This window comes from Myodes glareolus, chromosome 5 (assembly GCF_982192425.1).
Source record: "Myodes glareolus chromosome 5, mMyoGla1.1, whole genome shotgun sequence".
Taxonomy (NCBI): domain Eukaryota; kingdom Metazoa; phylum Chordata; class Mammalia; order Rodentia; family Cricetidae; genus Myodes; species Myodes glareolus.
The window spans coordinates 21,465,010-21,478,135 of NC_142030.1; the positions used below are offsets into that span (position 1 = coordinate 21,465,010).

Consider the following 13,126-nt stretch of genomic DNA (forward strand, 5'->3'; position numbering starts at 1 on the left):
GGTGGCACATGCCTTTAATCCCAGTACTCGGGAGGCAGAGGCTGGTGGATCTCTGTGAGTTCAAGGCCTGCCTGGTCTAGAATAGCTAGTTCCAGGACAGCTCAGGCTACTACACAGAGAAATCATGTCTTAAGCAAGTGAACAAACAACCAAGTGTGTAACACCAAGTCCATGACTGTGACTCTTTACAGAAAACACCCAACCAATGCCTGAGAAAATAAACAAATCCCTATGTCTAATACTATACTCCTAAAAAGAATGTATTCTCTTTCAGGCATCACCATTCCACTGTCAGTCCTTTCACCAAGGCGAGTTTTTTCTTCCAGTATTGAGATTTTTCAGTAGCAGAGGGTCTGGGGCTACACTTAGGATATCCAGGCTGCAGAATTACCCTTCCATATCTGTGACTCTAGCAACTCTTTTGTCTTTTTTGGAATTATTTCTTCACGTGTCTACCATGTAGCTACTTCTAAAGAAGAAAAAGTCCTGTAGGCAAAAGTCCACCTACTATTCTCCTATAATTTTTAGAAATGGAGCTACTTATCTAAATGTGAACTGGGAATTGAAAATCAACTCAAGAGTCATTTATGTGTCCCTACTGAATAATTGTTGTAGCCAACATCTTCATCTGTTTGTCTTTCTCTATACTGGCAGCCTTCCAATTTCACCACTTAATGAGTGCTGTAGACATTACTGCTTCCTGTCTATCTATCTATTAGTTTTTCTTTTGCTTGGCTACTTCAGACACCCCTTATGCCTGCAATGACCCTACAGGTAAGAATCATGTACTCCGCATCTCACAGTCCCTAAGTTCTGAAGTCTAGGTTTTTACGTAATTACTGAATTCTAGCACTGGATCCCAAAAGCAGAGTCTCTGTGGACATCTAACAAAAGGATGATGAGTCTCTTTCTGCAGACTGGAAGTGCTGAAAGCCATTAACCTATCACGTACTGGTTGCTTTAACAAGTATTTGTCAATTGTCTAAACGAAGTCAAAAATTGGGATTGGATCTAGAAGTATACATCTAAACCAGTATGTGCTCTGTAATCAAGGAGCTCATTTGATAGTCAAACAAGTAATTGCAATCACATGTGACAAGAGGATCAAACAGTAAATAAAATGTCAAGAATAAATGATGAGAGGAATATATAAATGGAAAACAGTTTGAGATTAGAGTGAAGGAGATTTTTTTAACCCCTACCTATGATGTAATATGTATTCATTATTGTTCAGCACTCATTTTTCTTCCCTCTCTGTCATTTCTTTGCCCTGTTTCAGCACCACTTCTTATTCATACCTTAACATAAGTACTGATGCTTGAAAGGCAAATCCTCTCTTTTCTTTAGATGCTCCTGGGACTTTAATGCTGTGTATACATATTACATACTAGTATTAGTTAAATTAAAAACAAATTTGAAAATAATCAACCTAAAATTGGAGTGACCTGTATTGACTCCATAGATCAAATTGGGACTAGGTTAAACAATGAAGGATTCTCCTTGAATTCATAAACAAAGCCATTTATTTCAAACCTCTTTAGGATGCTTCATTAAAGTTTGGAATTTTTTTTTCATAAATGCCTTTATTTGTGAGTACTTGATATTTTTGAAATGATGGTAAATGTTTTATTTCCTAGTTTTAACTTGTTATAGTTTAATACCAAAATGTAGGAAAGTTTAACATAAAAAGCTTTGTGCCAAAACTTTGCTAAGGTCTCTTAATAATTCTGACAACATGTCAGTAACATCTTTTGATATAATGATTGTAATCTATTTTTTAATCTAGTTTTATTTCTTTCTTCGTTCCCAATCTTTGATACTTAATTTTCTTTTTCTTACCTTTCAGGGCTGGTTAGAACACTTAATATAATGTTGAAGAGAAGTAGAAAAAGACATCAGGTTTGTCTTGTGTGTAAACATGAAGAAAACCCTTCATGACCTTGGGACCAAGTATGATGCTGACTGTAGGACTGCTGCCTGCTTTTATCAGCTGAGAAGAAATAGTTTATTCTCAGCTTTCTATAGGTTCTCCTCAAATACAAATATTGAAAAAGAAATCTGTAGCCTGTATCAGTAGCAATCCAAATAATCATTTGCATTTTCCCCATAAACACTTTTTTGATGAAATGTAATTGGATACTTCTAATTTTAAAAAACTTTCCACTCCAAAACAAATCTTCATCGTTTGACCATTTTATATACTGATAGATTTAATTTGTTAACATTTCATTTAAGAATCTGTCTATATTTCAGTTCAGTGGCAGATTGCCTTAAAGTTGTTTTTATGACAATGTAACATTGCAATTTTATTAATATTGACATTTTGAATGAAATTTCTCATATATTTCCTCTAATTGGAGTTCTTTTTTTTCTTGTATCTAAGGTGATTAATTTTTTAAATTGATTTTTATTGAGCTCTACATTTTTCTTTGTTCTCTTTCTTGCCTCTTCCCTCCCCTCTTCAATCCTCCTCCAAGGTACCCATGCTCCCAATTTACTCAGGAGATCTTGTCTTTTTCTACTTCCCATGTAGATTAGTCTATGTAAGTCTCTCTTAGTGTCCTCATTGTTGGGTAACCTGTCTGTGACATCTGTCACTCCATTGATTGCCAGGGTTGATTCGGCTGATTTGGCTGGCTAGGCAGGTGTCACCTTCCTCCCTCACCATTCCATGTGTGTCGCTCCCGAAGCTGCACACTGGGTCAAAGCGGACGACCTTCCCCAAATAGAGAAAGACTGGTCTTCTGTCAAGAGTATATGAGTAGCTGCAGCTGCACTTCTTTGCCAGAACCTCCAAACAAGCTCTCAAGGTCTAATTGCTATTCTTTCTTTTATTTTTAAGATTATGTTGGTGGAGTCCACTTGTTTCGCTCCCAGCTGCTCAGCCCCGGAAGCCACAGCCACGTGGCAATACACAGATTAATAGAAAGGGGTTAAATTAAGGTGTAAGAGTTAGCCAATAAGAAGCTAGAACTAATGGGCCAAGCAGTGAAATAAATATTATAGTCTCTGTGTGGTTATTTCGAGACTGAGCTGCCGGGAACCAACAAGTGGCTTCCTCCTACAAGATTATAATGTAATTCCATTATTTCTCTCTTCTTTTTCCTGCCTCCAAACCTTCTCATATACCCTCCCTTCTTCTCTTTCAGATCCGTGGCCTTTAATCTCATTAATCACTATTACATGCATAGATATTCCTACCTATAAACTGCTCAGTCTTTTATGTGCGTTTTCAGGGTTGACCATTTGACACCAATTTGTACATTCTTCTCAGGAGATGACTGTCTGTCTCTCTCAGCATTCTTCCCTTGTCTGTGTTTCTTCGTATGTGGCTGAAGCCTTGTGCCCCACCACCATTCATTTTTACATGTCCATTGGTGTACATTATTTATATCACGTTTAAACAGTCTAGTTGGTGACATTTCATGGGTGTAGCTTCTAGCATTAGTAAGGGCCCAAATCTAACAACAAAGTCCCTAATCCTTTGCCCACTCTGGAAATATTCAGTGAGCCTTGGTTGCAAGACTGCTTTGTAGATGTATCCATAGGGGCAGGGCTCCATAATCCTGGATTTGGATTTCATCTGGTTTTACTACTGGAGAATTGCTGTTGCCCTCTGTGGGTTGGGCCTTCCTACATCAATTGATAATTAAGACAGCCTCCCAAAGACATGACCACAGACCAACCTGACCTAGGCAATTCTTCAATTTAGTTTCTCCTTTTGATGACTCTAGGCTTTGTAAATTTGAGAATTAGGTTTGACCAAGACACAGGGCTTTTTAGAGGCTTAATTTATTTGTTTACTTACTGTTTCTTTGAGAAGTTCACACAGTATGTTTTGATCATTTTTCACTACTCCACAACTACTTCCAGACATACCCTTTCCCTATCCACCCAAGTTTGTATCCCTATTTAACCCATCAAGTTCACTTTGCTTTCTCATATATTCTTAGATGTGTGACGTTCCACTGATGCATGGTAAACTTACCAGAGACAGCATTCAATCTTAAAGAAAGCTGAATATTCTTTTCCAAGAAGCTACCAATTTACAATAGCTAATCTGCTTGCCGTTGGATTTCATATATGCCTCCTCCTTTCTCTCAGTTGAGATTTTGTCGGATCTTGCACAAGGACTGTGTATGTGATATTTCTTCTGACTTCTTTTGTGCAACTGTCTTGTTCTGTCTGGAGGACACAGTTTTCCTGTATTCATTGTCAACTCTGGCTCTTACATTGTTTCTGTCCCTTCTGCTGCAATGAGGCCTGGGCCTTGCGAGGATGAGAGGTGATCTAGATTATGTAGGAAGCTGCTCGTTTGTTCTGCTGCTCAGACCCAAAATAATCACACAGAAATGGCATTAATTACAACACTGCTTTGTCATAATTGGCTTATGCATTTTTTCTAGCTAACTCTTACATCTTGAATTGAGCCATTTCCATTAATCTATTTATCATCACGAGGCTCATGGTTTCTTGGTAAGGTTCTCCAGCATCTATCTCCTTCAAAAGCTACATAGCATATCCTTGATGCCACCAACCCTCTCTATATCTCTTCCAGCCTGGCTATAGTCTGCCTTGCTATAAGCCAAAGCAGCTTTCCTCATTAACCAGTAAAAGCAACACATCTACAGATGGACTTCTCACACCATTAGATGTAACATGATGGGGGCTGGCTTGTTCAGATTTCTGTCCTGCCTGGCTCCCCAGCTGTTTAGTCCCAGAGAAAAATCACACAAAGGACTCTGTAAGTTATAAAGCTGATTGGCCCTTTAGGTCAGGCTTCTTATTAGGTAACGCTCACATCTTGATTAACCCATTTTTCTGATCTATGTTAGCCATGTGGCTCAGTACCTTTTTCAGTGGGGCAGCTCACATCCTGCTGCTTCGGTTGTCTGGGCAGGAGTGGGAGGAATCAACTTCATCTTCCCCAGAATTCTCCTACGCTCCTTGCATCATTTCCACTTCCTGTCTGTTTTTTCTGCCTATACCTCCTGTCTGGCCAATCAGCGTTTATTTAAAACATGATTGACAGAATACAGACAATTCTCCCGCAATTAGATGAGCATTTTGTGAGCCTAATCTAAACCTTGGCCAGGTCTAAATATTTGTGTGAATCACCACCTACTTTCAGTAGACTGTTCTCTGATGGGGACTGAGATAAGCATTCATCTATGAGTATAAGAATATGTCATTAGGAAACAATTTGATATGTATATTTAAAAAACGATCACTGTAGGTCCTCCAATGGGGCTTAGAATCTGACTAGCCACAGGTTTTTGGCTTACCAATAGTGCCAAATACAAGTTTTCTCAATTAAATACCAGTGACAAATTTCTAGGAATGTAACCATTACATTTTCCTAAAATTATATTGAAATAAAATTGTGAAGCTACTTTCCCTCTTTTTCCTACTCTAAATCTTCTTGAATTATGTTCTTTATTGATTATTTTAAAAGTTTATTCATGTCTTTTTTTGTTTTCTTAATTAATTTCACTGACATCCTACATTCAAACTTATAAACATTTACCTTTATATGCCTTATCATTTTATTCTTATTTTATGTTATTGCCATCTACTTCCTAATTTAATTTTTCCCTTTAAAAAAAATTATGAGATGGACATTCTGCTATTTTAGTCTTTTTTAAAAATAAACATCTTAAGGAATAATTTTACATCTAGTAATCTTCTGTGTAAATCACACATGTTTTGGTATAGTGTTATTTTATTACTATTTTGTTCTAAATAGTTCCCAGGTATCACTGTGAGGTCTTGTCACCATGGGTTAGAATCCCAAACATCAACTTCTTTCAAATTATCTATTTTGTTTTTGAAAACTTATAAGTTGTTTATGCTCTACTCTAAGAATGTGATTATTTTCTAAAAGATAATCTAATTTTAAGAGACATTCAAAGCAAATTTCATGGCCTATTCACAATCATTATGTAAAAGATCAAGATGTACATGGAAAGAATACTTTACGTCAGGTTCTTAGGTGAAGCCAATTAAATTCTACCTGCATTTCTAGTTTAAGGAGCCAGTCTACCATTTCTGATTAAATGAGTTGACTTTTTTGTTGTTATTTAATTTCATTTTGTGAATGCTCTTTTTCATGCAGGTGCACATGTTTATGCAGATATGTATGCATGTGTAAGCATGTGTGTAGGTGTGGAAACCATGTGGCAACCACAGCTATTATTGTTTAGACATCATCAGCTTAGACTTACCTTTTTTTAGTTTTTTATGTCAGTCTTTATTTGCCTGGCACTCTCTTCTAGGCCAACAAGTCAGTGAACCCTAGGCTTCTGCCTGTCTCCATCTCCCCAGTATTGCAATTGCAAGCAAGTCCTACAATAACTTCCTCTTATTTACATATAGTTAAAACATAAGTTCTAATGGGTTCAGGGTGCTGTTCTTAGGAAATGAGGACTTTATGGATTGAATTTTCTTACAGCTCCATCCATGCATTTTGAATTAATTCTACTTTATAGGATCATTGCTCTGCAGGGTACTCAGGGTCATTCCTGACATGAAGACGCAGTGTTGACCTTCTCTTTATCTTTTGGATCTAAGGTCCTCAAGGAAGAGAGCCAAGTGCAGAGATAAGGGAGTTTGTTTTCTAGGGTTTATCCAATTTTTAAGAATACCAACTCACACTCTTTGTTGTCTTCTTTGTCCTGTACATCCTGACTCTGGCTGGCAATGTCATCATTGTGACCATTATCCATATTGACCACCGCCTTCATACCCCCCATGTATTTCTTCTTAAGTGTTCTCTGAAGAGACTTTCGGTTCCCTGCTCATCACCCCAAAAATGCTTGGTAACCTGTGGTTCTAAGTCACACAATCTTCCTGAAGTGCTGTGAGACACAGCTCTATTTTTCCTTGGATTTGGAATCACCAGCTGTCTGCTGTTAGCAGTCATGGGTTATCATTGTTATGTGGCTATCTACAATGGACTTCATTATAGTGCCATCATGACTTGGAGGGTGTGTGCCATTCTGGCATCTTCAGTCTGTGCTATGAGGTTCCTTCTCTCACTAGTTTAGGCTGTGTCCATTTATAGGCTGCCCTTTTGCAACTCACTGATTAAATATTTCTTCTGTGATGCCCAACTTGTTTTGCATGTGGCTGTGCAGTATCAGTCATCAAAGACATCTTGACATCAGTTCTCAGTCTCCAGGCAATCACAGCACCTGCCACTTTCCTATGCATCTCCTATGTCTTCATTATTACCACCATCCATTGTCTACTTTAAGCCCAAGTCATAGAACACCAGGGACCAGGACTATCTGATCTCAGTGACTTACACTGTTATATTGTACTCAACCCTGTTGTGGATAGTCTGAGAAACAAAGAAGTCCAGGATGCTCTGCAGAAAATGTAGGAAATAGCTATCATAGTTGTTAATTTATGTCCAAAGAGTTTCATCTTTTTCTTATGGAACTTGATGGGAAAAGTTATATAGCCAGGGTTTCATGTGATTAGGAGTCTCATACATCATAGCCAAGGCCAGGAAGAGGGCAAAAGTGGAACTGGAAGCCAGCCTTTAATAATTTTTGTTTTATTTCCTCAGTCTCTTTGTTAACATAATAAAAACACAGGTCACTTGCAAGACCTGTGCACAGACAGCCACTGGCCCTACTCCAGAAGATAATTACAAGGTCAAAGTATGATCTTATGTTCATTTCAAGCTTAAAGGAACCAATATATTTCTCATTGAATTACAAACCACACATTAAACATTACTCAATGGAATATTCTCATAATATAAATTAGATGCTTGAGCAAGAGGTGAGTAGGAGAGAAATATACAAACATCTAACTGCCGTGTGTTTTAATAAGATAAGCAATGCAAAACTAAAGAGATCTTTTAAGAAATGGATCTGGAATGAACTAAAACTTCACAGACAAAATATCTTCAAGTAGTCACATCTGAACTCCAAAGGAAATCTAGGTCTCCTCTCTGCCACAGGTGGAACTTCTAATGAAGGGGAGCTAAGTAAATGTCCTGAAGAGGGAAGGACACATTCAATGTAAAAGCTTTCTATTCAGTGTAGGATAGTCTTGAGAGTCTGGTCATATCATCAGAATGCAAGCGACTTGGGCTATTCTTTGCTTCTTATTGAAGAGAAGACAGATGGAGGAGAGGGGTTTCTGGGGCTAATAATAAAAATATCCTTCATAGAAAAAATTGTTTTAAGTCACAAAAAGGAAGAGGTTGCTTGTGAGGGAGAAGACTGCTGAGAATTCTGTAAAACTGCTGAATCAGGAAAGGTTAAGAAGAAATCTCAAAAAGTTGGGGGGGGCAGGTGATGGTGGTGCACACCTTTACTCCCAGCACTTGGAAGGCAGAGGCAGGCAGATCTCTGTGAGTTGGAGGCCAGTCTGGTCCGCAAGAGCTAGTTCCAGGACAGGCTAGCTGCAGAGAAACGCTGTCTCCAAAAACCAAAAACAGAAACAACAACAACAAAAAATCTTCTGAAGACTTCTTGAGAGTTGAGTCAGAGTGTGAGAAAATGGTGAGGAGAGCTAAGAGGAGCAGAGGGAATTTAGAAAAAGTTCTTCTAATTGAGTCTCCTTCTTCCCCTTATAAGCCAAGTTATCAAGCCAAAGAAAAGGATTAGGTGGAAATTTAAGCCAGGATAACTCCTTTGTAAAATATATTAAATTATCCATTACCATTGAAAAACTGAGCAATGCAAATAGTAAGGAATTCTGACATGAAGACTTCCATAAAATTTAATTGACTGAGTCAGAAATGAAATAATAATAGACTATTTACTCTTCCTTTCCTCAAAAAAGGAAAAAAGGAGAACAATGGATGTAAATTTTAGTTTCAATTTCTGAGAAAAAAATAAGTGATGAATGAATTAATAATTAGCAGGTATAATTATTGAGCAAAACAAATATTTTATTGTACTGAGAAATTAACTTCAATATCCACAAAGGATACATGAGTACACATTATTTTCTTTGTTAGATGTTGTCAAAATACAGAAATATGGAATAAAATATGCAAAGCTGTAGTGTATGCAATATAATATGTATACAGGTAAATCAATGTTAGAAAGTTCCAACCTTCCATCTGCATTGTCATTTAGAACTCCTAATACTCCTGATGCAGGAAAAACTACCTAGAGTTTTTATGTAAACCCAGTTAGTCAATGATGAGAAATCCAGGTTGAGTAACAAAAATACTTTGAGGTTCTGCTCTTTGCTTTCTCTCTGCTTTTCCTCACAAGGCCCTATAGTAAACCCAGTTCCAGAAAACATTCCCTACACTGAAGGAAAAGGAACCTCATCCTTCCTCATTTCTTCCTCCACTTGATAGATTCCAGGAAGGTACATGACCCACATGCCAAGTGATTCCTGCATTTCGTGTCTTGCTATGACCAGTCAGTGGCCATTCTATGTCCACCATGCCTTCATCACCCTCATATACTCTTCAACTGTTCCATTGTGTTTGTGGTCTTGAGATATAGTGAGTGATATAGTAAACTAGAGTCAACATGGCATCCTCAAACCATCCACCTAACACCTCACTTACCTACCCCTCCCTACCAGGACTCAAGTCTTTCTGAGAGACTTCTCTGGAAAGTGAGGAGCATTCACACTCCCCTGTTTCAATGACTCCTTTCTGTCCTTGATGAGGCATCAGAGTTTACCTGGGGGCAGGGATGAGAGTCTGTTCCCCCAGTATCCCACTAACAGCAAGGCTGTCTTCTCCAAAGGTTGTATTCTTTTTGTTATTCTAACAGCAAACCCTGAATTTGTCTCACCCCCATAGTTCACATTATGTTTCACACATAGAATATATTAGTGCTCACATTTTGATATTCAAAATCATTCTCTCCAAAGTAAAAGAGGCTTTCCACTCTAGAAAAGTTTGCCTAACTTAAATCCTCTTTCAGTTTTCAACAAAAACGTTTCAGTTATGAGTTCTTAAAAGTCCTTTTGAAATGCAGTTGCTGTCCCCTCTGGATTCTTGTGATCTTTCCCCGGGGCAGATAATGTCCCCCGAAACAATGTGGAATAATAATAACAATTGGAAAAAGAGGAGAAGCATTAGATTGCCATCCATAAGATTTCTACACAGTTTGTTTGTTTGTTTGCTTGCTTGCTTGTTTTTTGAAATTCATAAATTATTTACTTTTCATTTGGAGCCTTCAAGTATAGAAGTTCCTGTCATAAGCTCATTTTTCTTGAATAGAAAATCCCATTTTCAAAGTATAGTTCTCCAACAGTACACAAGTCTCCATCCAAGTGGAGTTTGAATATCCTTTACTGGAGGTTAATCCTGTCTGCCAGCTACATATCCATCCAATATGTAGAGTGGGGTTTCTTCCCATCTTCCTAGTGTGAGAGAGGTGATTTCCCTGTTTCTTCACAGGTTTAGCTCCTCAGAATGGCTAATACAGCTATTGGGCTGGCAGAGATTCTTTCTCTTCCTAAAAAAAGGAAAAGCAATAAGCAAAAGCCTGTTAAAATACAGAATCTCTAATCAGTTGGTACCAAAACCAGAGCAACAAAAGCTACAAATGTGAGGCGGGGAACGATTAAGAACCAAGTTTGTAATGGGGATGAGAGTGAGAATGGAGGAGATGGGTATCAGAATGATGACAATGTACTTTTTACATATTTGAGGTTGTCAAATAACACATTCAATAAAAAGCTACAACAAAAAGCAGTCTGTCTATCCATGATCACATTCCCAGAAGCAGTGTCTTTAGACTGGTTCCAAAGCATTATACAAATATGTGTAGGGGCAGATATTAAAAGCAACAGTTAATAAATGGGACCTTCTAAAACTGAGAAGCTTCTGTAAGGCAAAGGACACAGTTACTAAGACAAAAGGGCAGTCTACTGTATGATGAAAGATCTTCACTAACCACACATTGGAGAGAGGACTGATCTCCAAAATATATAAAGGCATCAAACTACCAAATAATTCAATAACAAAAATGGGGTACAGATCTAAACAGAGAATTCTTAAAAGAAGAATTGCAAATGGCCGAAAGACATTTAAGACATTGCTCAGCATTTTTAACCATCAGGGAAATGCAAATCAAAACAACTCTGAGATACCATTACACAGATCAGAATGGCTAAGATCAAAAATACCAGTAATAGCTTATGCTGGAGAGGATGTGCAGTAAAAGGAACACTCCTCCATTGCTGGTGAGAGTGTAAGCTTGGAAATAAGTATGTCAGTTTCTCAGAAAATTGGGAATCAATCTACCTCAAGACCCAACAATACTACTCTTGGGCATATACCCAAAGGATTCACTCATACCACAAGCACATTTGCTCAGGTGCATTCATAGCAGCATTATTCATCATAGCCATAACTTGGAAACAACCTAGATGCCCTCAACTGAAGAATAGATAAAGAAAAAGTAGTACATTTACATAATGGAGTACTACTCAGTGGTAAAAAAATAATGACCTCTTGAAATTTGTATGCAAATCGATAGAACTAGAAAAAAGACATCTTGAGTGAGGTAACTCAGACCCAGAAAGACAAACATGGTACGTACTTACTCATAAGTGGATATTAGATGTAAACAAAGGATAATTAGCCTATAGTCCATGATTCGAAGAGGTTAGGTAACAAGGAGAATCCTAAGAGAGACATACATTGATTCCCCCCGGAAAAGGAAACAGATAAGACCTCCTGAGATAATTAGGAGGCAGGGAGAAAAGAGGGTGGAAGGGAAGGGGGAGGGGGGGAAGAGGAGGGAGGAGGGAAAGCGTCAGACTTAGTTGACTCCCCATGAGAAGCCTTACACTTTCTGAGGAATCAATGGGGAGGTAGGGTCAGGAAGGTGGAGAGGGAAGCAGAAGCAAGAGGAGGGGAGGAAGTGGGAATGGGGATAATTATGTAAAATGAAAAAATATTGTATTTAAAAATTTCTTAATAAAAAATGAAAAGAAAGAAGAGATGACTGTGTTTTCAGAATTTGTTGGTTAGATCTGCACGTTAGGAAAGGCCTTATTTTCTTTCTTTTTTCTTATTAACTTTTATTGATTCTTTGTGCTTTTCACATTATTCATTCTGATCTCGCCCATCTGTCCCTCCCCTGCTTCAACAATCATCCTTAAAACCTCTTCCCTCAAAGCATAAAAAAAAAATTAGGCCTAGATGTCAGCTAGACTGGTCAGAACACCAGCTTTCCCATTGTCATCCACCCCATCACGTCCCTGTGTACAAGCTCTCCATGGGATGATGATTGCCTCAGTCATCCCTTCCAAGGCAGCCTGTTCTTCTGTTCTCATACCCTGGGGTCCTTCTCACTCACACCTCCAGGGCCAGCTCCACTGTTTTGCCCAGGCTAGGTGCAGGGCCATCTCTCCAAATTGCTACCTCATTTATGCCACCACATGATAGACACGGAGAGAGGGGATCAGTTTTGCTGCTTTCAGCACCCCCAGGTTTGCAGGAACTTTGTTCAACTGTCTCTGGATTTCTGTCATTATCTTGATGCCCACATTATATTATGCTCATATAATCCTTCCCCTCTCTCTCCCTCTCTCTCTCTTTGTCCGGATTTTCAGAGTTCAGCCTGGTGCTTTGCTTGGTTGTGGATCTCTGTATCTGCTCTCATCAGTTACTAGATGAAGGCTCTATGATGACAGTTAGGGCATTCACCAATCTGACTACAGGGAAAGGCCTTTCTACTATTGCTAGGAATCTTAGCTGGGGTCATTCTTGTGAATTACTGGTAACTTCCCCAGCACCAGATTTCTCCCTAACCTCATAATGGCTCCCTCTGTCAAGATCTCTATTTCATTGCTCTCCCACTCCATCCCTCCCCCAACTTAACTATCCTGTTCCCTCATGCTCTCATCCTCCACCCCCTCCCCTCTACTGTCCCCTCTTCCTTCAGTTTACCTGGGAGATCTCAGCTATTTCCCCTCCCAGGGAGATCCGTACATCCCTCTTAGGGTGCTCCTAACTACCTAGCTTCTCTGGAGCTGTGGATTGTAGTCTGGTCACCCATTTTCGTTACATCCAGTATCCACTTATGAGTGAGTTCATACCGTGTGTGTCTTTCTGAGTCTAAGTTACCTCCCTCAGGATAAGTTTTTCTAGTGTCATCATCCATTTGCCTGAAAATTTCACTGT

The 13,126-nt window shown here is 38.7% G+C and overlaps 1 pseudogene; it reads left to right on the top strand.

Annotated features, from left to right (window-relative positions):
• Positions 1–4,278: 4,278 nt before the first annotated feature.
• On the top strand, positions 4,279–7,384 carry LOC125409750 (olfactory receptor 10J1-like; annotated as a pseudogene).
• The last annotated feature ends 5,742 nt before the right edge of the window (positions 7,385–13,126 follow it).